The 24327-nt window shown below is 43.6% G+C and overlaps 1 pseudogene; it reads left to right on the plus strand.

Annotated features, from left to right (window-relative positions):
* The window catches only part of LOC126456404 (agrin-like), a 379882-nt pseudogene that overhangs the window by 2427 nt on the left and 353128 nt on the right, over nt 1-24327 (plus strand).

A 24327-nucleotide genomic window follows, 5' to 3' on the forward strand; every position in this document is an offset into this window, starting at 1 on the left:
AACAATAAATAAATAAAAAAAAATAAAAAAACTCCATGAGAAATTAAGGAAACAACGATCCGAATCTTGGAAGACAAGTCATGGGTTCTGCACCAAGACAACTCACCGACTCATACTGCATTGTCTGTTAAGAGATTTCTAGCGACGTACAGCATCCCAGTGTTAGAATGCCCACCTTATTCGCTTGACCTAGCACCATGTGACTCATCTATTCCCCAGGGACATGTCTGCATTTAAATGAACAAATTTTTAGTCCATTGAAGCGGCGAAAAAAAAAAGCGGCACGCATCATCAAGGAGCTCACAGAGGAAGACTTCCAGCACGTTTCCATGAACGGAAAATTCGCAACGAGTATTGTAGGGGCAGAGGAAAAGATTAAATTGAGGGTCACAATAACTAAATATGAACGGTTTTGAAATAAATTGTTTTGCAACAATAGTCTTGTATATGTAAACAGCTTAGTAAATATTTCTCCTACGCTTGCACTGCCACCCCGGGATTCCTAGCGGCCTCGAGCACCAGGGCGTCACCATTGGGCGGCGATGGCTTCATTTCCTCTGGTTACCTTGTTTGTTCAGCTCCTCAAGAGTCCTGTAAGATTTCCCAACTTCTCCTCCCAGAGATACTGGTCGGCGTTGTCATCATCCTGAATACACCTTATTGCGAAACCGGATCTGGATTTCGGCCTGACGACTGCTTCCTCCTCTATGACGTCGTTCACCTGAGAGTCGCAGGAACAGTACATCACCCCTGGCGAGACCATGATCCAGCAACCCTCTTTATATATTTTTCGCTTATTTCACTTCTACAAAGGATTATGTAGTCCTAAGATAAAAGGAAGTATAATCACTACATCACAATGATTTAGCTATATAACTGAAAGAGTAATAAACCTGCGATTCCACAGGTGCTCCTCGAGCCCCCTAATGCATTGATTTTCCACTTGAAAAACAACGCACAGCTGATTTCGACATACAGTTTGTCATATAATGACTGATACATCATATACAGTACTAATGCGACATCAACATTGTGTTGAAAGCTTACCTTAGTAGCTCACTCCCATCATTCGCAGTAGTGTATTTCAAAGTTTCCACTGCCGTAACTCCTCGTGTTGCCTTTGGCTTTCTGCGAGCCCGGCCAATTGGCTGCCGAGAAGATCTCCGTGAGCTCTTTTGTGTTCAAATTAGGGAACTTCTCCCGACAACTTCCGACTTTATTATACAGCCTTTTAGGTATTATTTTTAGGTCCCGAGCGCAGACAATAGACCTCGACGCGGAGAAATTTTCTTGGCTCAACTTGCGGAGCTATAAAAGGAAACAATAAGCGTTTCGTTTAAGAACGGCTAACAAAGGAAATAATAGCAGGGTGCTATATAGAAGTCGTATCATCAAGTACTGTTCTGCTGTACTGTTGGTAGGAAGCTATCAACACACCTACGGTGGTCCTTTCAAATTTGTTCGTACGTTAAAATTCAATTGATACGAATAAATCACTCAGTAAAAAATTTATTGGTTGTTGCAAAATGCCGATTTCGAACATTCCCTGCCGATCATAAGCCCGTAATCCTCACGCACTCATCTTTGGTCCCTCAGGTTATTTCTCTTTCTGTAAGTTTTCTCTGACTTGACACTATATGCTGTGGAAACATCTTCGATACGATGTGTACAGGAATGAGGAATATAGCAATATAAATTCCTTATGAATGAAAGAAACAAAAAGTTCAGGGCAACCAAGTCGAAATCACTGCGGCAAAGGTGTGAAGAAATCGAAAAAGGAATGATCGTCAAGAGGACTGGCTCACGATATATAAAAGACAAAACAGCCTTCGATAATATTAAAATTAACCGTGGTAACGGTAAGAATGCAATGGGAATTCCACTGCTAAATGCAGCGAAGAGAGCGGATAGGTGGAAAGAGTCCATTGAAGGCCTACTGTGCTGGGCAAGACTTGTCCGATCAAGTGATAGAGCAAGAAATTGCAGTCGACATGGAAGACATAGGGGATCCAGTATTAGAATCAGAATTTAAAATGGCTCTGGAAGACTTGAGATCAAATAAGACAGAAAGAATAGACAAAATTCCATAGGAATTTCTAAAATCAGTAGGGGAAGTGGCAACCAAGCGAATATTCAAGTCGCTGTGTAGAATCTATGAGACTGGCGAGATACCACAGGCTTTCGGAAAAATATCATCCACACAATTCCGAAGATACCAAGGACAGATATGTGCGAGAACTATTGCGCAGTCAGCTTAACAGGTCACACATCTAAGCTGCTCACAAGGATAATGTACAGATGAATGGAAAAGAAAACTAAGGATCTGATATATGATGATCAGTTTGCCTTCACGAAAGATGACGGAGCCATAGAGGCAGTTTTCTGACGTTGCCGTTGATACTGGAAACAAGACTTGACGACATGGAAAAGGAATTCGACAGTATAAAATGGTGCAAGATGTTCGAAATTTCGAGGAAAATAGGATTAATCTCTAGGGAAAGGCGGGTAATTTACTACATGTATAAGAACCAGAGGAGAATAATAAGAGTCGACGGCCAAGAACGAAGTGATCGGATTAAAAAGAGTGTAAGACATGGATGTAGCCTTTCATCCATATCGTTCATTCTGTACATCGAAGAAGGATCAAGAATGCAATTAAAATTCAGTTATAGGACTTACTGATAACATTGCTATCCACAGTAAATGTGAAGAAGAATTACAGGATCTATTGACTGGAATGAACAGTCTGATGAGTACGGAATATGGATTGAGAATAAACCGGAAGAAAGAAAACGTTACGAGGAACAGCAGAAACAAGAACAGCGAGAAGCTAATCATCCGAACTGGTGATCACGAAGCAGACGAGCTTAAGGAATTCTGCTACCGTGGAAGCAAATCAACCCATGACGGATGAGGCAAGAAGCACATAAAAAGCAGACTACCACAGGCAAAGAGGGCATTCCTGGCCAAGAGACGTTTAGAGGTATCAAACATAGCCTTTAATTCGAGGAAGAAATTTCTGGCAGTGTACTCCTGGAGCAGAGCACTGAATGGTAGTGAATCATAGACATTGGGAATACCGGAACAGAGGAGAATCGAAGTGTTTGAGATATGATGCTACTGAAGAATGTAAGTGGTACCATGAGATGAAGTGAACAGGTCCTAGCGCAGGAGAGGAATTCGTGGGGGACCACATCAAACCAGTCAGAGAAACAAAAATGGAGACAGAGAGGTGAGTGTCCTCTCTCCGTCTCTCTCTCTCCTCTTTTGTCCAACTGTTGCCTATGTGTGTGTGTGTGTGTGTGTGTGTGTGTGTGTGTGTGTGTGTGTGTGAGGGGGTGGGGCATGTACGGTACTGCACCCACCATTATGTTATATCTTCTGGTTCCTGCAGGCATTTCTCTGAGATAACCAAGTAAGGTCTTGAACATAACATACGTTAACTCATGTTTAGATGAATTATATCTCTCGGCAGTGTCTAGACTCTCTGAAGCGGCGTTCGTATACTATTTTCAAACTTGCGTAATTGATAACTCTAACGAGAAAGTTAATATTGCTTGGTAGAACACAAAGAATTTGATAACAACCTGCAGAGATTCTACACCATCCGTCAAAAATGTTCTGAGACTGATTTTATTCCTGGCAACGTCAGCGCAGTAGCTATGGTAGCAGCTTGAACTAACAACTGCAAAGAATGGATATGCACTCGACCAGTCAATTCTGAACAGGCAGCGTTATGTAGTGAACGTGCTGTCATTCTCTAGAATGTTTTTTAGAAGAGAAAACAATTATTTGTATCTGCTGAGTGTAATACTATTTTCATAAGTGACACACTTGAGTGTCCCGAACCTCTGCAGAGATACTGTCGCACAGTGACCGTTCTTGTAACAGAGCTTTAACAGAAGGGCGCGATCCTCCATTGAGACAGTCACGCTGAGCGAGTCAGACGCAAACTTTACTTTGCACATTCTACCACTTACAATGTCATCTACTGGTAAAATTTTTGTTAATTTTTTTATGTTTCCTTACCTTTTCCCCCTTCTTAGATACTGTTCCGTTCAAATTTGACTTCGTTCTGAGCAGTGATCCATTTTTACAGAGTTCTGGAACGTTAATTATAATTAAAAAAATGGTTCAAATGGCTCTGAGCACTATGGCACTTAACTTCTGAGGTCATCAGTCCCCTATAACTTAGAACTACTTAAACCTAACTAACCTAAGGACATCACACACATCCATGCCCGAGGCAGGATTCGAACCTGCGACCGTAGCGGTCGCCCGGTTCCAGACTGTAGCGCCTAGAACCGCTCGGCCATTCCGGCCAGTAATTATAATCACCCTCCATTTTATTCTACGTCGTTTGTGTTGTATCGGTAGCTGAGACGGCCAGTAAATAAAATCAGACATCCACATAAAGATAACAAATTAATAATTTTATTTAAAGACAACATATTAATAAGTTTATTTAAACTATGTACTCTTAAAAATGATTTATACATAACTCTAAACACTGTTTCTTCTGTGGTGCTGATTTATACACAGAGAGGGTGAAGTTTTTGATTGTAACAAATAGTCTTGAGTGTTGATAAATTTATATAAGTCTCTGAATATTAGTAATGCTTACTGGCGTCGCACTGCGTTCGATGTATTGTTCCTCAATGCAGTCTTCCACATTTGTGGTGATAAGTCTATAGTCAATTCGTTTAAATATTTGGGCATAACGTTACCAAGTGATATGAGGTTGAACAAGGAGGTGAGAACTGTGGTAGGGAAGGCGAATGATCAATTTCGGTTTATTGGGAGAAGTTTAGGAATGAGTGGTTCGCCTGTAAAGGAGACCTGTATAGGACGCTGGTGCCACCTATTCTTGAGTACTGATCGAGGGTTTGGTATTTGCACCAGGTCGGATTGAAGGAAGCCATCGAAATAATCCAGAGGCGGGCTGCCGGATTTGTTACCGGTACGGCCCAACAGTGTTTGGTAATTCAAATAGTAACTAGACTATTTTTAGCTATACATTATACATCAAATATTGAATGCTTCGGAAACTCAGAAGGGAATCTATGGAGGGAAGACGACGTTCTTTTCGAGAAACACGATTAAGAAAATTTATAGAACCGGCATTTGAGGCGGACTGCAGAACGATTCTACTGCCGCCAACATGCACTTCGCGTAGGAACCTCGAAGATATAAACGAGAAATTAGGCCTCACGGAGACAGTCGTTTTTCCCTTGCTCTATTTGCGAGTCGAACAGGAAAGGAAATGACACGTAGTGGTAGAGGGTACTCTCTACCACGTACCGTACGGCGGCCTCCGGAGTTTCTATGTAAATGTACACTGAAGAGCCAAAGAAACTGGTACACGTGCCTAATATCGTGTAGGACCCCAGAGAGCTAGCACAAGTGCCACAACACGGCTTGGCATGGACTCGACTAATGTCTGAAATAGTGCCGAAGCGAACTGATACCATGCTTCCTGCAGGGCAGTCCGTAAATCCGTAAGAGTACGACGGGGTGGAGATCTCTTCTGACCAGCACGTTGCAAGGCATCCCAGATGTGCTCAATAATGTTCATGTCTGGAGAGTTTGGTGGGCGGCAGAAGTGTTTAAATTGAGAAGAGTGTTCCCGGAGCTACTCTGTAGCAATCCGGGACCTGTGAGCTGTCGCATTGTCCTGCTGGCATTGCTGAAGTCCGTCGGAATGCACAATGGACATGAATGTATGCAAGTGATTATTCGAATTGACGCGGCTTGAAAACTGAGAACGTTTTATACACGTTTGCTATCGCGAAAGACTCCGAGGACAGATTTAACTGCTCTCAATATGTTAGGCAGACGTAGCCATGTTGTTGTTGTTGTGGTCTTCAGTCCTGAGACTGGTTTGATGCAGCTCTCCATGCTACTCTATCCTGTGCAAGCTTCTTCATCTCCCAGTACCTACTGCAACCTACATCCTTCTGAATCTGCTTAGTGTATTCATCTCTTGGTCTCCCTCTACGATTTTTACCCTCCACGCTGCCCTCCAATACTTAATTGGTGAACCCTTGATGCCTCAAAACATGTCCTACCAACCGATCCCTTCTTCTAGTCAAGTTGTCCCACTAACTTCTCTTCTCCCCAATCCTATTCAATACCTCCTCATTAGTTACGTGATCTACCCACCTTATCTTCAGCATTCTTCTGTAGCACCACATTTCGAAAGCTTCTATTCTCTTCCTGTCCAAACTGGTTATCGTCCATGTTTCACTTCCATACATGGCTACACTCCATACAAATACTTTCAGAAACGACTTCCAGACACTTAAATCTATACTCGATGTTAACAAATTTCTCTTCTTCAGAAACGATTTCCTTGCCATTGCCAGTCTACATTTTATATCCTCTCTACTTCGACCATCATCAGTTATTTTACTCCCTAAATAGCAAAACTCCTTTACTACTTTAAGTGTCTCATTTCCTAATCTAATCCCGTCAGCATCACCCGATTTAATTCGACTACATTCCATTATCCTCGTTTTGCTTTTGTTGATGTTCATCTTATATCCCCCTTTCAAGACACTGTCCATTCCGTTCAACTGCTCTTCCAAGTCCTTTGCTGTCTCTGACAGAATTACAATGTCATCGGTGAACCTCAAAGTTTTTATTTCTTCTCCATGGATTTTAATACCTACTCCGAATTTTTCTTTTGTTTCCTTTACTGCTTGCTCAATATACAGATTGAATAACATCGGGGAGATGCTACAACCCTGTCTCACTCCTTTCCCAACCACTGCTTCCATTTCATGCCCCTCGACTCTTATAACTGCCATCTGGTTTCTGTACAAATTGTAAATAGGCTTTCGCTCCCTGTATTTTACCCCTGCCACCTTCACAATTTGAAAGAGATTATTCCAGTTAACGTTGTCAAAAGCTTTCTCTAAGTCTACAAATGCTAGAAACGTAGGTTTGCCTTTTCATAATCTTTCTTCTAAGATAAGTCGTAATGTTAGTATTGCCTCACGTGTTCCAACATTTCTACGGAATCCAAACTGATCTTCCCCGAGGTCCTCTTCTACTAGTTTTTCCATTCGTCTGTAAATAATTCGCGTTAGTATTTTGCAGCTGTGACTTATTAAACTGATAGTTCGGTAATTTTCACATCTGTCAACACCTGCTTTCTTTGGGATTGGAATTATTATATTCTTCTTGAAGTCTGTGGGTATTTCGCCTGTCTCATACATCTTGCTCACCAGATGGTAGACGTAGCCATAAGTTTGTAATACTGAAAGCTACTCGAGATTTGCTGCCGTCTCTCTAAATTACCATAAAACATTACACTGGTTAGTTAAACATCAGTGATAATCAATGAATAAATTCATTCTCATAATAGTAAAGGAAAAACGGGCTCTAAAATGCATTCTCATACGAATTTAAAGAGTGTATAGGTCATATCACCGACATAGTGCCTACATTCGGAGGAGAAGTAAATTTGCAGCATAGTACATGTGTCCATGATAAAAAGTGACCACTGTTAAAAACACCTGCTTACAATCGTATGTTTCTTTTGTGCTGCCGATCAATGCCACCAAAGGTCTACTTTCTGCCCTCCATCGCAACGAAGTTACACTGAAGCTCTCACTCGATCGTGTGCAAATGGTTAGGTTTCTCTGAACTATGTCTCGTCATTAGTTTTTGAGCCTAAGCGCTCTGTGAAGCTAAAAATTAGCTTATTATCTCTTTTCTCTCTTTTTCCATACCAATTACTAACAAGTTCAACCCAGTTTTTCTGCTATTCTCTCTCTCTCTCTCTCTCTCTCTCTCTCTCTCTCTCTCCCTCTAACTGTCTATTTATATCTCCATGTGTGCTCTCTTCGTTAAAAGTACAATTAAATGCGGCTAATACCGAAGTAGAGTGGATACAAAATGCAAACAGGCAATAGCAAGCAGAAGATTTCCCAACAAAAGAAATCTGTGAACATCTAATATAAATTTAAGTGTTAGGAAGTCATTTCCAGAGGTATTTGTCTGAAGTGTAACATTGTGTGGAAGTGAAAAGTGAATCATAGAAGGTTCAGACAAGAAGATAATAGAAGCTTTTAAAATGCTGAAGACTATGCGGATAGCTCGAGTAATTAATGAAGAGGTTCTGAATACAACTAGGGAAAAAATAAATGTATGGCATAGCTTTACAAAAATAAGGAATCGGTTGATACGAAACATCCTGAAGCAACAAGTAATTGTCAAATCGGTGATTTTGTAATGGAGGGAAGTGTAGGGAGGAAACAGATTGGGTGGGGGGGGGGGGGGAGGAGGGAGGAACAAAAGTTGTAGAAGCAGACCAAGGGAGGAATACAGTAAGTAGGTTCAGATGCATGAAGGTTGCAAAAATTATGCAGAAATGAAGCGGCTCGCACGAGGTAGATTAATGTGGAGAACAGCACTGAGCCAGCCTTCGGACTGTAGATCACAACAACAACGCTGTTTCAAAAATATATTTTCGTTAATAGCATTTCTATATGAACACTAAAATATGAAGCACCCAACAAACCAAAAACTGATTCGAAACCGACAGTGGGTTACTGGTGTTGGCCGTAGTGCAAGCCTTCTTTGTTTCTGGGTAACAACAGTTCAGTCTGTCAGCTGTTACTGGGAACACAGATCCACGCTGAAACTGAAGGACGCTTCAGCACGGATGCTCGAAAATTCAGAAACTTTTTACCTCTCTTTAATACTTGCATTAAGAGCCAGAAAAAACTCCAGAGCCAACCAAGAAGCAAACCACATATTTTTGGACTGCAGAGATTACGCATATCTTTGTTGTTGTAATGAATATTGTTTCATGGCATTTTAATTGTTACTTAGTGGCAATTTTCGCACTATTACTATTTGTTATATATTTGACTTCTCAGTTTTAACGTAATATTTTACGTAAATCAAGAACGACATACTTCTAACTTCCCACGCCAAATTGTGGGTGCTATGTTTTACATTAAGAAACCGTGTATGTTTGATGTCATGTATGTATGGTTTCTGACCCAGTGCTTATGCGGTAGCATATAACCATTGTTATAATAATGTTAGCTTGTCCAAAGGGGCAAACGAGATTACATCATCATGTCGGTTAAATATGATAACAAAATTGTTTGTCTGCACCTTCAAAACTTTTTTATAATGAATGTTGTGTTTCACCGCAATTTTAATTATTACGTAATGGCATTTTTCGCACTATTACTATTTTTATATATTTGACTCCTTAGTCTTAACGTAACAGTTTAAGTAAATCACGAACGTTGTACTTCTAATTTCCCACGCCAGATGGTGGTACTACGTTTTTAAAAAAACTGTGTTATACCTCATTTCGTGTTATTCATATATTACTCTGCTTCCTTTTCTTTTTCTCTTTTACTTGTCCTGCACTCTGACAACTTACTATCGATCTGTCTTATGTTTTGTAAGTTGGTTTTTTAAAAAACAATACGACAGTGTATTTTAGATGTTTCCTTCCCCCTTCGTCTGCTACGTTTTTTACGTACATTTTAAATTTGAGTTACTTCATGAGCCACAAATCCACAAGAAGTATTTTGTGTTAATATCTTGCAAAACCAGTAATATTAAGTCTTCACGTGACACATGCCACACAGAGGGCATTCCAAGCGCTGTCACATCGAGGTCTGCTGTACAGGTGCATGTAAAGAGCGGCCTCAGTTTATGTGATCGAGCTAAGCTTGTGGTTATAGCTTGATACCAGTGCCTACCAATTTTAATTGTATATTACAGGTATGTTCCTACCAACTGTCATGTTCATACGCAGGTGTAGTTGTGGTTTTCGGTTTTATACTCTCTGATCGTTATGTGAAAATTTTTAACTTCTAGCACTGAGGATGGTCACTAAGTGACCGAAACTCGATTTTGCTGACAATAAAACAACAAAATATGCCCAATGCTGATTTTCCTTCCAATTCTATCCACCATTTGGTCGTGGTGCACACAACACTCCATGGAGTCGCCAATCAATAAACTTATCACACTCGATACCGAGCCAGAAACTAGTACCACATAACCTTCAAATAACACATTATTTCAAAGAAGTCATTATTGCTGATACTAGTCTCATAGAGCGTAAGCGCACGCTTCTCTAACCATATTTTTACAGATATCTGATAAATGTATTATCACATTCGCCAATAAAGTGGGTAAGGAACTTCTCTCCTTCTACGAAAGGTTAACATGTTCTTTAAGGGCGAAAATGTAGGCGTTCCTCAAGCGTAAGAGGCTCTACATAATGCACCGTGGATGCAAAGTTTGTGGTTCCCTAGAGAGACGTGGAGCTATTGCAAAAGGTAGCCGGCTCCGTCCTCCTTTGCAGGCCCTCGTAATAGCCGCCCCCACTGGGCCGCCTGCTTCCCACTCCCACCCCCACATCCTCTCACCCCCAGACTCTGCCACTCCCCCTATCCCTCCCCCACTCTGACGCACTAAGTACCTCATCTGCGCAGCCCACCCTGGTCCTTTGTCGCCACCGAGGTGTGGAAGGGCGGAGGGACTTATAAAAGAATTCTCCTACAGAATGAGGGCTTTTTACTTGCAAACAGCGGAAGGAACGTTTTAAAACCGCCTTGTCTGAGGCACGGCCGCAGCCGCACCGCACCGCGACCTCCCTTGCCTTCGCGCGAGACTTTTTCTTGTCAAGCCCTCTGTCATTGTTCCTCTTCTCCTCCGTGACAACGGATCGCCTGGTGCGAATTGGAGGAAAGTGGAAATTTCTTACGCAGAGAAGCAACGAATTTCATTTTATGTCATTAAATTGTCTTTCTTCCACGACAATGCTAACTAAATAGCGGCTAGCAATATTGTCAAACTAATGTTTTCTACATCAGGATGACACTAAATGCTGATTCTGTATTTTGGAGCCGGCCGAAGTGGCCGTGCGGTTAAAGGCGCTGCAGTCTGGAACCGCAAGACCGCTACGGTCGCAGGTTCGAATCCTGCCTCGGGCATGGATGTTTGTGATGTCCTTAGGTTAGTTAGGTTTAACTAGTTCTAAGTTCTAGGGGACTAATGACCTCAGCAGTTGAGTCCCATAGTGCTCAGAGCCATTTGAACCATTTTTGTATTTTGGAATAACAAGAAACACGCTGTGCAAAGGAAGCCAAACCCTAGAGTTACCTACGGCTAAGATACAGGAAAAAATCTTCTGCTGCTTGACAACCACCAATGTCATTTTATAGGTCATTAGGAACTTGACGGTGTTAACTTTATCTCTGCTAGAAGTATTTGCAACATCACAAACTACACTGGCGGAAAAACATCGCAGCACCAAAAAATTATTAATGTAGACAAATGAAATTTCTGGAATATATTGATGTATTGTTGTTGTTGTGGTCCTCAGTCCTGAGACTGGTTTGATGCAGCTCTCCATGCTACTCTATCCTGCGCAAGCTTCTTCATCTCCCAGTACCTACTGCAGCCTACATCCTTCTGAATCTGCTTAGTGTATTCATCTCTTGGTCTCCATGATTTTTACCCCCCACGCTACCCTCCAGTACTAAATTGGTGATCCCTTGATGCCTCAGAACATGTCCTACCAACCGATCCCTTCTTCTAGTCGTGCCACAAACTCCTCTTCTCCCCAATTCTATTCAATACCTCCTCATTAGTTGTGTGATCTACCCATCTAATCTACAGCATTCTTCTGTAGCACCACATTTCGAAAGCTTCTATTCTCTTCTTGTCTAAACTATTTATCGTCCATGTTTCACTTCCATACATGGCTACAGTCCATACAAATACTTTCACAAAAGACTTCCTGACACTTAAATCTATACTCGATGTTAACAAATTTCTCTTCTTCAGAAACGCTTTCCTTGCCATTGCCAGTCTACATTTTATATCCTCTCTACTTCGACCATCATCAGTTATTTTGCTCCCCAAATAGCAAAACTCTTTTACTACTTTAAGTGTCTCATTTCCTAATCTAATTCCCTCAGCATCACCCGACTTAATTCGACTACATTCCATTATCCTTGTTTTGCTTTTGTTGATGTTCATCTTATACCCTCCTTTCAAGACACTGTCCATTCCGTACAACTGCTCTTCCAAGTCCTTTACTGTCTCTGACAGAACTACAATGTCATCGGCGAACCTAAAAGTTTTTATTTCTTCTCCATGGATTTTAATACCTATATTGGTCTACATAATATATTTTATTGAGTAACATTGCAAAGATTACAGATTAATGTAAGCGCGAGATAAGCCATTGCAATTAATGTGAAATGCTGGCACATTAATAACCGGTGTAACCGTCGGAATGTTCAATGCAAGCGTGCAAACGTGTATGCATTGTGTCATACAGGCGCCGAATGTCTGTTTGTAGGATGGAGTTCTACCCCTGTTGCACTTGGTCGGTCAATACATGGACGATTAACGCTGGTTGTGGATGACCCCTGAGTTGTCGTCCGATGATGTCTCATGTGTGCTCGGTTGGAGACAGATCTGGTGTCGAGTAGGGGATGTTGGGTTAACGGTGATGTGTGGGCGAGCACAAAAAGTAGAATCACGAGACTGACGTACAAATCTGCCGTCAGTATGCGTGGGATAACCACGGGAGCGCTCCTGCTGTCATACTATTCGCACCCCAGGCGACAACTCCAGGTGGAAGTCCAGTGTGTCTAGCGCGCAGACAGGTTGGCTGCAGGCTCTCACCTGGCCTCCTTCCATCCAACACACGGCCATCACTCGCACCGAGGCAGAACCAGCTTTCATCAGAGACCACAATCTTGCACTCCAGTGAGCTCTCGCTTGACACCACTCAAGTCGCATATGGTGGTGGTTTGCGGTCAGTGGAATGCACGCGACAGGGCGTCTGGTTCGCAGGTGTCTTTGAGGTAACGTATTTGTGACACTTCGTTGTGTCACTGTGGTGCCAGCTTCTGCTCAGACTGTTGTTTCAGATGCAAATTGCGGCTTCCAGAGCAATATGTCAAACGCAATGGTCTTCCCATTCGCTACTGCCACATCGTCACCCAGAGCTCCGTCTTCTTGTGTCCGTTCATTCGTTTCACCACCGTTGACAGCAGTCAAGTACAGTGATTACATTCCAACAAGTCTTTCCGCAGTACCGCAGATGGAACATCAAGCTCTAGTAGCCTATTACACGACCTCGTTCAAACTCAGTGAGGTGTTGATAATGGCGTCTTTCTCGCCTTATAGGCATTCTTGACTAAAATCAACTCACCACGTCCAATCTCAAAGGTAATTACCGCTCACTACCGTTACAGTGCATATATGAAGCAAACATGATATGCTTCCACTGACGCTACCAGCGCCATTCTTATGCGACAGACTCTAAATTTGAATAGACATCATCTTTATGATGTAGAAAGACGCCTCCAATTTTCGTTTATGTCGCACAACTCCTTCTTGGTGCTGCGATTTTCTTTTTCCGTCAGTGCGTTTGAAGGACTATGGTGGCCGCCATTCACACGTTGGTCGGTCAGTTAATATGTGTCGTGCGACAATACGCTGTGAAGGAATCACAAATGCTATACACGGCACTATAACATGGAAAGGTGCGGGTTGCAGTGGACAAATATTTACAGGCAAATGGCGAATTTTCTTTTTCTCTTAAGTTGCTCTGATATACTGTAGCATAACTTGTTGAAAGTTAAACTGGCACTATTGTCTGTGTGATTTTTTAAGGAAGCAACCACTAAACGCCCCATGTGCTTACATCACATACCTTGTTTTTCTAGTACAAATTCCTCTGTCTTCTGAGAAACAGTCAAAAAACTTTGTCAATGTTTTTAAAAGTTACAATTTGGAACGCGTCGAAAACGCAACATGTGCGTAAATTTCGAGATATTAGTAAATATGTAGTTAGAACAGATTATGATCAAATATCCGAGAATTTTATTTTTATTGAATCACGAAAGTTGTAGTAAGTTAATGAGGAATTTTTAAATAAATCTGACTTATTGAGCGGCCACCGTCCTCCGGTTTAAGTCATTGTTTTTCTGACATTATCGCTGTCATTTGTACCCAGTACTTTTTGAGTTGTCTCGTAGTGGTAGCTGTGTCACAATAGCCTCATTCTTTTCGTACTTACATAAATGGACACAGTCGTGAATCACAGTGGAACCAACATAGGTAGGGACATTAACTCTGCTTTGAGATTTGATGTGTTGGTCACTAATATTAAATGTTTGATAATCATATTACAAATATTAGCTAACTTCTAGATCTTTAATTTGTTTTTTGATTAGCCAGTCTGGATTGGGCGTGAACTCACGTTTGTCTTGGCCGCAATAATCCGAAATTCAAAGCCTTGAAAATATGTGAATAACATGGTGTACACAACGGACCTTACTGTTAACATTAAATCACAGATCAACGCTTTAATTTTACTTTGACACATATGAAACTCGTAAATATGAATACGTTAGGGACCAGATCCTTTTGTTCCGACCTACCACAGTGACCGGGAACTGCGTGCTGTCTGATTCATAGTGCCCAAGCAACGTATCTGTCTTGCAGGACCTCTCACCTCCTTTCGGTACAGTCGTTTGACTTTACAGAAATGTAGTTTTTCGTCTTGCTGTTCGGTGTTTGCATGTAACCACGAAAAATTTACATTTCATTTACTTTGCTACGTTTTTATTTTAAACTTTTAATTGTCACAACATAAAAAGGTTCTCCACATTGTGAAAGAATAATTTTAAATGCGTGTAGCAAAGTTCCACGTTTTGTAAACTATAATTATGATGTAAATGTAAAATACTTTTAAAAATAATCATCATGATCCACCATATTAGCGTGCACAACAATAAATGCATTATATCACACAAATATACCTATTTTTGGACTGTCCATTTGTTGATCTGTTCTTCCGTTACAATATTTACAACTGCATCAACATAACACTATATTGAGACATAAAGACAATTTTCATATATTATCACTGAGCTCTTTGGTTTAATTTATCGAGAAGACTTCACCCTTTGCAGTTACTGTTATTTCATTTACCGTAGAGCCCATACAGGGCATCCAGTAAATATTGCGACAGACTTCGAGGGGCTGTAGAGGGCGTCTTGAGCAACAAATCTAGGATAGGAATCCGTGTTAGAAATTGTCTTCCAACGACGCTACAGAGCGTCGAAGTTAAAGATGCCGCCTCCTGCCGCTAGGCTACATTTTCGGCAGCTAACGTGACTTTGAACGCTGATAGACCGTAGGCGCAACATCCCGCAGTGTTGTCTGCTACACTACTCGCCATTAAAATTGATACACCCTGAAGATGACGTGCTACAGATCCGAAATTTAACCGACAGGAAGAAGATGCTGTGATACGCAAATGATTAGCTTTTCAGAGCATTCACAGAAGATTGGCGCCGGTGGCGACACCTACAACGTGCTGACATGAGGAAAGTTTCCAACCGATTTCTCATACACAAACAGCAGTTGACCGGCGTTGCCTGGTGAAACGTTGTTGTGATGCCTCGTGTAAGGAGGAGAAATGCGTACCATCACGGATCCGACTTTGATAAAGGTCGGATTGTAGCCTATCGCGATTGCAGTTTATCGTATCGCAACATTGCTGCTCGCGTTGGTCGAGATCCAATGACTGTTAGAAGAATATGGAATCGGTGGGTTCTGGAGTGTAATACGGAACGCCGTGCTCGATCCCAACGGCCTCGTATCACTAGCAGTCGAATGACAGGCATCTGATCCGCATGGCTGTAACGCATCGTGCAGCCACGTCTCGATCCCTGAGTCAACAGATGGGGACGTTTGCAAGACAAGAACCATCTGCACGAACAGTTCGACGACGTTTGCAGCAGCATGGACTATCAGCTCGGAGACCATGGCTGCGGTTACCCTTGACGCTGAATCACAGACAGGAGCGCCTGCGATGGTGTACTCAACGACGAACCTGGGTGCAAGAATGATAAAACATATTTTTCGGATGAATCCAGGTTCCGTTTACAGCATCATGATGGTCGCATCCGTGTTTGGCGACATAGTGGTGAACGCTCATTGGAAGCATGCATTCGTCATCGCCATACTGGCGTATCACCCGGCTTGCTGGTACGGGGTGCCATTAGTTACACGTCTCGGTCACCTCTTGTTCGCATTGACGGTACTTTGAACAGTGGCCGTTACATTTCAGATGTGTTACAACCCGTGCCTCTACCCTTCATTCGATCCCTGCGAAACCCTACATTGCAGCAGGATAATGCACGACCGCATTTTGCAGGTCCTGTACGGTCCTTTCTGGATAGAGAAAACGTTCGAGTGCTTTCCTGGCCAGCACATTCTCCAGATCTCTCGTCTGGTCAATGGTGGCCGAGCAACCGGCTCGCCACAATACGCCAGTCACAACTCTTGATGAACTGTGGTATCGTGTTGAAGCTGCATAGGCAGCTGTAGCTGCACACGCCATCCAAGCTCTGTTTGACTGAATGCCCAGGCGTATCAACGCCGTTATTACGGCCAGAGGTGATTGTTCTGGGTACTGATTTCTCAGAATCTATGCACCCAAATTGCGTGAACATGTAATTACATGTCATTTCTAACATAATATATTTGTCCAATGAATACCCGTTTATCATGTACATCTCTTCTTGGTGTAGCAATTTTAATGTCCAATAGTGTATTTAGTGACCGCGAACCACGACTGATTGCCACGATCGACAGTGGAGAAGATAGAGCTGGTTGGTGCGTAGAAACGCGTTCTCTGCTATGTATGTGATGCTCAATTGCCACCATGGTTGAAGGTTTCGGACACGGGTTTCAATCCACCGTTAATCTTTCTCCTTGGACAGGTCGCTTGGAGTACGCATATGTCATATCAGGTGAAACATAGCCGTTCTTTCGGAGCACGTACTTCAGATGGTTAGTGTCGGAATGCAAGAGTTCTTCGTCAGAAACAGTTTTTGCTCAGTGTACCAATGTATTTAACACTTCTCTCTTCGGGACTGCATGATGAAAACTCTGAGCGCTAATATATAAGCCGGTGTGCGTCAGCTGGCGGTACACTGAGTTGGCGAGACGTCCATCCGACTTCCGTGTTATTAAAATATCCAAAAAATAGCTACGTTCCTTCTTTGTCTGTACAATGAACTGAAAGTTTGGTGGTAAATTATCTGAAATAACAGACAGAATAGCTATTGATTTTCTGCTGTCTCCAGCATTGGCCAACTTTTAAATGGAACGTTTTGAGGAGAGTACATTAGATTTGACTCCCCTTCGTCCATCCTCATTTTATCGCTATGTTGACGACACCTTTATGGTCTGGTCACACGGCGTAGAACCTCGTGAGCACTTCCTTGAACATATGAACAGCATGCATCCGAGCATCCAGTTCACTTTCGAGACAGACAGAGAAGGAAGGCTACCATTTTTAGATGTTTTGGTACAATAAAAGTCGGATGGACGTCTCGGCTACTCATTGTACTGCCAGCCGTGACAACGGATATATTCTTAGCGTTGCATTGAAACAAGCTCTCGATGCAGAGAAGAGGCAGAGATTTACGCTACCACGAGAGCGGTGGTGTCACCAGTGCAGACGTTGGCACCATCTGCGACAGCATTACGTAGTTACCGATCAGTCAGGACTTCTATGGGCTATAAAAGGCCACTATAGCAATAGCTTAGACAGTCAGTTGTTCCTGACGAAAGCGATGTAGGTAATCGTCGAAAGATCGAGACTTTACACTCCACTGACGCGTCACGAAGTTTTATACGACAGTGTCGTCGCGAAACACTTCGTTCTCGTATTCTACATTCTTGGTTATGCAAACAGTAAGCACTTCAGCAGAACTGCACAAAGTACATGGGAGTAGCCCCCCCTGCTTTCTGTAGATAAGAAACGATATTGCAGCGGGTTTATGCTTCAAAAATCGAGTTTGAATGTTAGTTGTTGGTGAGATAACTGTGTAATAGCTCGTGTAAGAAAGAGAAACGGCTCCCACAACTTGTAGGAACTCAACAACGATAGGATCGTGATCTTTCCGTTTAACCTCCTGTGATATTGCGGCCAAGCTGGTCGGGAAACCCAAAAATGTCATTCGAATATGATATCGGAGAGCTTAGAAGGGCTATACTGAAAGCCACACAATACCTCAGTGGCCCTACGCGATTAGCGCCTGAGAGGGTTTAACAATGTCACGCACTTTAGTCATAAAATGGGCTTGTTTGCAACAAGGTAAGTTCCCACCCGCACAGTGCAATGACGTCCGTAGTATCTTTGACTCTCGATACAGTGGCATTTCGTCTTTCTTTGACGCGGAACAGAAAGGGGCACGCTGACACTGGCGCACACAGTGACAATATTGGGATTTCTTCAGAAAAGTCTCACATCAGCGGAATAGGACCACGATGGACGTATCTGTGTGTGTAGGCTCTGAGGAGAGCGAATGTTGCCAAATTGTATTCGTCATCGTCATACGGGTACAGCACCTGGCATAACTGTACAGGATCCAATTTGGTAAACAACATTATCGCATCCGATTGACATACCTGATAATTTCAACAGAAAAAGTTACATTTCTAGCTTCGTAAGTCTGATTGATGAGACCTATCTTCCCTTATGCCAGTGCTGTCCATAGTAAACACAGAGTGTGTGTTCGCTTAATCAAGTTCTTTACATCTATTACCCATTGAAAAATATGCTCAAAGACTGCCGAGATACTGACACGCTATCACTCGCTAGCCGTTGTGATTGGTGAATTCTAGCATAACAGTGGAATGATGTACACACATGTGCGTCATTCAATGACAGTTCGACTCTATTAACAGCTGTGCCAATACCCAGCTCGCTCTGTTCGCCCATGAGACACAGAAATCAGTAGTTACAGGTGCCCAAGTAGATGCCGTGTTCCTTGTCTTCCGTAAGGCATTCGATACAGTCCCACACTGCCACCTAATGAACAAAATACGAGCTTATGGAATATCAGACCAACTGTGTGACTGGTCTGAAAAGTTTCTACCAAACAGCATGTCATTCTGACCGCAGAGATGTGTTGAGATATAAAAGTAACTTCTGGCGTACCCCAGGGGAGTGTTATACGACCACTGCTTTTCACAGTATATATATATATGACCCATCAGATAATGTCGGAACTTCCATGTGGCTTTTCGCAGATTGTTGTATGCAGAGAAGTCACCACGCTATAAAATTGTATCGAAATGCAGGATGTGCATCAGAGGATCGGTGCTTAGTGCAAAAAGTGGCAACTGAGCCTCATCATAAAGTAACGTATTCCGAATACATAGACAGGAAGGTCTTTTTTGTATGATTACAAAACTGCAGAATAATCACTGGATGCATTTACTTCCATAAAATGTCTAGGAGTATGCGTACGGATCGATTTAAAGTGGGGCAACCATACAAACATAATCGTGAGTAAGGCACATGCCAGACTGAAATTCAGTGGAAGGATCCTCAGCAAATGTAGTCCATCAACAAAGAAAGTAACTTAAAAAACATTCGCTGGACTAATACTCGAATATTCCTCGTCAGTACGGGATTCATATCAGAAAGGACTCATAGAGGAAATAGAGAAGCTCCAAAGGAGACCAGCTCGTTTCGTTACAGGTTTCATTTAGCAAGCCGAAAGCTTCAGCCAACTCCAGTGGAAGACACCGTAAAATAGGAGTCTGCGTCGCCTTGTAGTCTACTGGTAAACTCCCGATGGAGTACATTCCCAGAAGAGGCAATCAGTGTATTGCTTCCTCCTAAGTGTATCTCGCGAAAATACCATAAGATAAAATTAGAGAGCTGCGAGACCCCACAGAGGCATACGAACAGTCGTTTTTCCCAAGAAACATACGTCATTGGTACAGGAAAAGGGTACACAAAGTAGCCTCCACCACACTTTATAAGGTGCTTTGTCGGGTATAGATGTAAATGTAGATGTAGAAAGCTGTTGAAGTCATAGGTGGCAGCTCTGTGTACCAGTAACCGCAACTGTACACAGTTATACCACCTACAAAGGCAATTCTTCCTACTGGGTTGCACATGCACAATGAGTTGAATTTCGTTGTTTGCTATCCTTCCTGGTGTTACAATTTTCATGGCCATCAGTGTATTTACAACTTTTGTAGTGGTTCCGTAACGAATTCTTTTCAAAGCTACAAGATAACCACTAGACAAGAAAACTTTCCTCCTACAGCATTATTTCGTTGCAGCAAGCTGTATTATGTTCAATAGCTGCCAAAAAACAAGCTTGGACATGTACATCTGCTTTCCTGTCTGACAGTGATACTACAAGGCCCTCTCGCTTTGGTTTCCACCGTCCATCTACAGACGTCTCACTAGTACCACTCATTACAAGACCCCCATGTGTCATCTGTCACCCTACCTCCTGTAGTTCAGGGCCACAGACATCCCATCAGGCCAATTTTACAAGCATTAGGTCCTTACACAGACAGTCGGTACATAGTCTAGACAGCAGTGTCTCTCTTGTGACTGTTTACATTGCTGCTACTACAATGCTTATGTGTTCAGTCAGTGGATACAACAAGTTCCTATGCATCGACGAACGGATGCTGAATTACGCATTGTAGCCATGGTACGGGGTGATTGACTTCTACTCCGAATTGTCTTAATTGAACGTGTAGTTTTGCCCACTGTGTTGAGTTTACGATGTCGTTCTGCAATTCGTTTCCACTAGGCTATGTCGACAGTTGGACACCTTATTCAGCGAGCTTAACAGGTTCCAAACATGCCACTGAGTCGCCATGCGCATTCCAGAAATAATACTCACGTCTGGCTCCAGAAGACGAATGAACGCTGCCACTAGACGACTGCATACTTGAGCATAGTATTACATAAACTCTAACCGCAATAGCTCCGCACGCTACTGGCTATATCGTGAGAAGTATTCAAGGGATGAGATTTCCGCTCTACACCGGAGTGTGCGCTGATATGAAACTTCCTCTACAACGGAGTGTGCGTTGATATGAAACTTCCTGGCAGATGAAATCTGAGAAAAATCTCATCCTGGAAACATACCCCAGGCTGTGGCTAAACCATGTCTCCGCAATATCCTTTCTTCCACGAGTGCTAATTCTGCAAGGTTCACAGGAGAGCTTCTGTGAAGTTTGGAAGGTCGGAGACGAGGTACTGACGGAATTAAAGCTCTGAGGTCGGGGCGTGAGTCGTGCTTGGGAAGCTCAGTTGGTAGAGCACTTGCCCGAGAAAGGCAAAGGTCCCGAGTTCGAGTCTCGGTCCGGCACACAGTTTTAATCTGCCAGGAAGTTTCAGTATTGAAGGGAATCTGACCGCCGGCACCGACGTCTAGAAACCCTTACCTCGTAGGACAATATCCAGTCATTTCATACATTCATGATTGTTTTCCTCTTTCTTCTTTTCCATTACCTCGTATCCCCACTGAGTGATCATGTTAATGGATTCCTCTTTTTTCTTTGCCATTACCTCGCATCTCCACTGAGTAATCATGTTAATCCGGATTTAGCAGTGTTACTGGTACAGGCCGGCGCCGGCCGCGGTGGTCTAGCGGTTCTAGGCGCTCAGTCCGGAGCCGCGCGACTGCTGCGGTCGCAGGTTCGAATCCTGCCTCGGGCATGGATGTGTGTGTTGTCCTTAGGTTAGTTAGGTTTAAGTAGTTCTAAGTTCTAGGGAACTGATGACCAGAGATGTTAAGTCCCATAGTGCTCAGAGCCATTTGAACCATTTTGGTACAGGCCGGCGGAATGCCCTTCCTTTCACCACTCATCAATCCCTCGCAAGCCTCCCTCCAGACAGAACGGAAATTGTATACCGCATCAGATTGCGTCGAGTGTTATCCATGTGAAATTGTCAGAACGTTTACGAAATGTCTGCGAATCGTATAACTGAGGCGGGATGTGGATACCAGCCAAGTATTCACCCAGTACGATGTCGAGAACCGCCTAAAAATTACATCCAGGCTGTCCGACACGTCGGCCATCGTCGTAAAGCCGCGGGACGGATTCGGTTCGGGACCGGGGCGGCTCCCCGAATCCCAGAAGCGGCTATCAGAGCGGGACGTGACAATCAATGTTTTTAGTTTACTCTGTTTACATCCCTGCAGCTCGTATTGTTAATTTGAAAATACGACACGGCACGATTATTAACGTATTCGGCGTGGTTAGTTTCAGGGGTGGCCGGATGCTCCTCCTGCCTCCAACCTGCTACCTCCACCTCCTCCTGGGGCAAAATATGTGTACCCCAAGTGGCTGCGCTTAGTGTTATTCATGTGAAATTCAGCCAAAATTTTGTAAATATTTGTGAATCACGTAACTGAGACAAAACTTCAGTGTCAGCGCAGCATTCACGTAGTGGAATGTGGGAATCAGTCTAAAAACCAGCCGCGCGGGATTAACCGAGCGATGTAAGGCGCTGCAGTCATGGGCTGTGCGGCTGGTCCCGGCGGAGGTTCGAGTCCTCCCTCGGCCATGGGTGTGTGTGTTTGTCCATAGGATAATTTAGGTTAAATAGTGTGTAAGCTTAGGGAGTCATGACCTTAGCAGTTATGTCCCACAAGATTTCACACACATTTTTTTCTAAAAACCACATTCAGGGCGGGCCGATGTGGCCGTGCGGTTCTAGGCGCTTCAGTCTGGAACCGCGTGACCGCTACGGTCGCAGTTTCGAATCCTGCGTCGGACATGGATGTGTATGATGTTCTTAGGCTAGTTAGGTTTAAGTAGCTCTAAGTTCTAGGGGACTGATGACCAAAGTCCCTTAGTGCTCAGAGCCATTTGAACCATTTTTGAACCACATCCAGGCTGGCCAGCAAACAGACCCTCGTAGTTAATCCAGTTGCCGGATTCGGTCCCGGGCCGGTGCATTTCCCCATACTGGAAGCGGCGCTTTAATACGTACGGCTATCCAGGCAGATCTCACAAAGAAAGACTATAATCCAGATTCATTAAATTGCTTACAACGTGTCGCCTAAGAAAATGCGCCACTACACCGCATTTGCCTATTTGTCGCAACAAATTTCCATAACTCTGATGTGTATGTGACTCGCTACGAATGTCCACCAGATCCCCGTGCTGACAGTGCGCGCGCCACCCGTGTTCTTACAGAGGACCACGACCCGTGCGGCCGCGTGACGTGCCCGCCGGGTTCTCGCTGCGTGCCGACGTCGCCGGGCGGCGCCGCCTCCTGCGAGTGCTCGGCGGACTGCCCGGACCTGGAGGCGGCGGCAGCGGGGGCGGCGGGGGCGGAGGAAGGAGCGGCGCCGCCCCCGCAGGTGGTCTGCGGCTCCGACGGCCGCGATTACGACAGCCACTGCGCGCTGCGGCACGCCACCTGCCGCAACCACTCGGACCTCAAGCTGCGCTTCGTGGGGCCCTGCGGTGAGTAGTCCGCCATAGCGGCGGCTGGGTCGCCCCGCCCCTGTACCGGTGTGCTAAGCTTCTGACGTCACGACATACAACATGAATGAAGAGATGCCTGTCTTAAGCACTCTACATGATTTTAAAAGTATTGGTTAAAAACAGTCTTCGTTGCAATTTTAGTTTTTTATTTTTCAACGACGCGTTTCGCGATATTTAAGCATCTTCAGGTTATCTACATAGAAAACAAAGAACAAATACATCTATTTAAGAATCGCGATCGCGTTGTGCACACTTGGATAACCTATAAGCATGTATAAACAGATCAACTATTGAAAGAGCAAATACCTTAATTTGGTATTTCTTAGAAGAATCCTTTAGTCAGCTCATTGGCTACACAATAGAATAAAAATCCGATTTAGCTGCTAGTAATTCTTCTAAATTTATTCCACAATTAGCTTCGAAGCTTAAAAATTCATTTTCAGGTGCTACCAACTGCGAACAAAAGGAGGGGCCTCCAACGTACAGATTCTATGGCGTTGACATACTCGAATGAAAGATTCTGTTGTAGAAAGTGGTGTACTCACACAATTACGAAACCACAAATGCATGGTGGTCGAGCCAGTTAGTCAACGGAGATGCCATCCAAGTCAGACAACCGCATGGGAACGTATGACGAGCAACCACAGCGCCCGCCTGACGTCATTCATTCCCGCTGCCGCGGTCTGCTGCTTTCTGGGGCGTCCGTTTTAGTCGCTTCCGTGTCGTGATGTCCAGGGGAGACCCTGTGGTTGCTGGTCACACGTTCCCATACTGTTGTTTGAGGTGGGTGCGATTCTCATTGACAGACTGACCAGACCGCCGTACATTTATGGTTAATAATTGTGGAGTACATCACTCTCCACAACTGACTGTGTCAGCCCCGTAGTACTGGTAAGTAAGAAGCCCCTCCTCTTTTTCGCACATGGTATCACCTGAAGATGAAGCCTTAAGCTTAGAAACCAGTCGTGGAATAAATTTAGA

The sequence above is a fragment of the Schistocerca serialis genome, chromosome 2 (assembly GCF_023864345.2).
Source record: "Schistocerca serialis cubense isolate TAMUIC-IGC-003099 chromosome 2, iqSchSeri2.2, whole genome shotgun sequence".
NCBI classification, from domain to species: Eukaryota; Metazoa; Arthropoda; class Insecta; order Orthoptera; family Acrididae; genus Schistocerca; species Schistocerca serialis.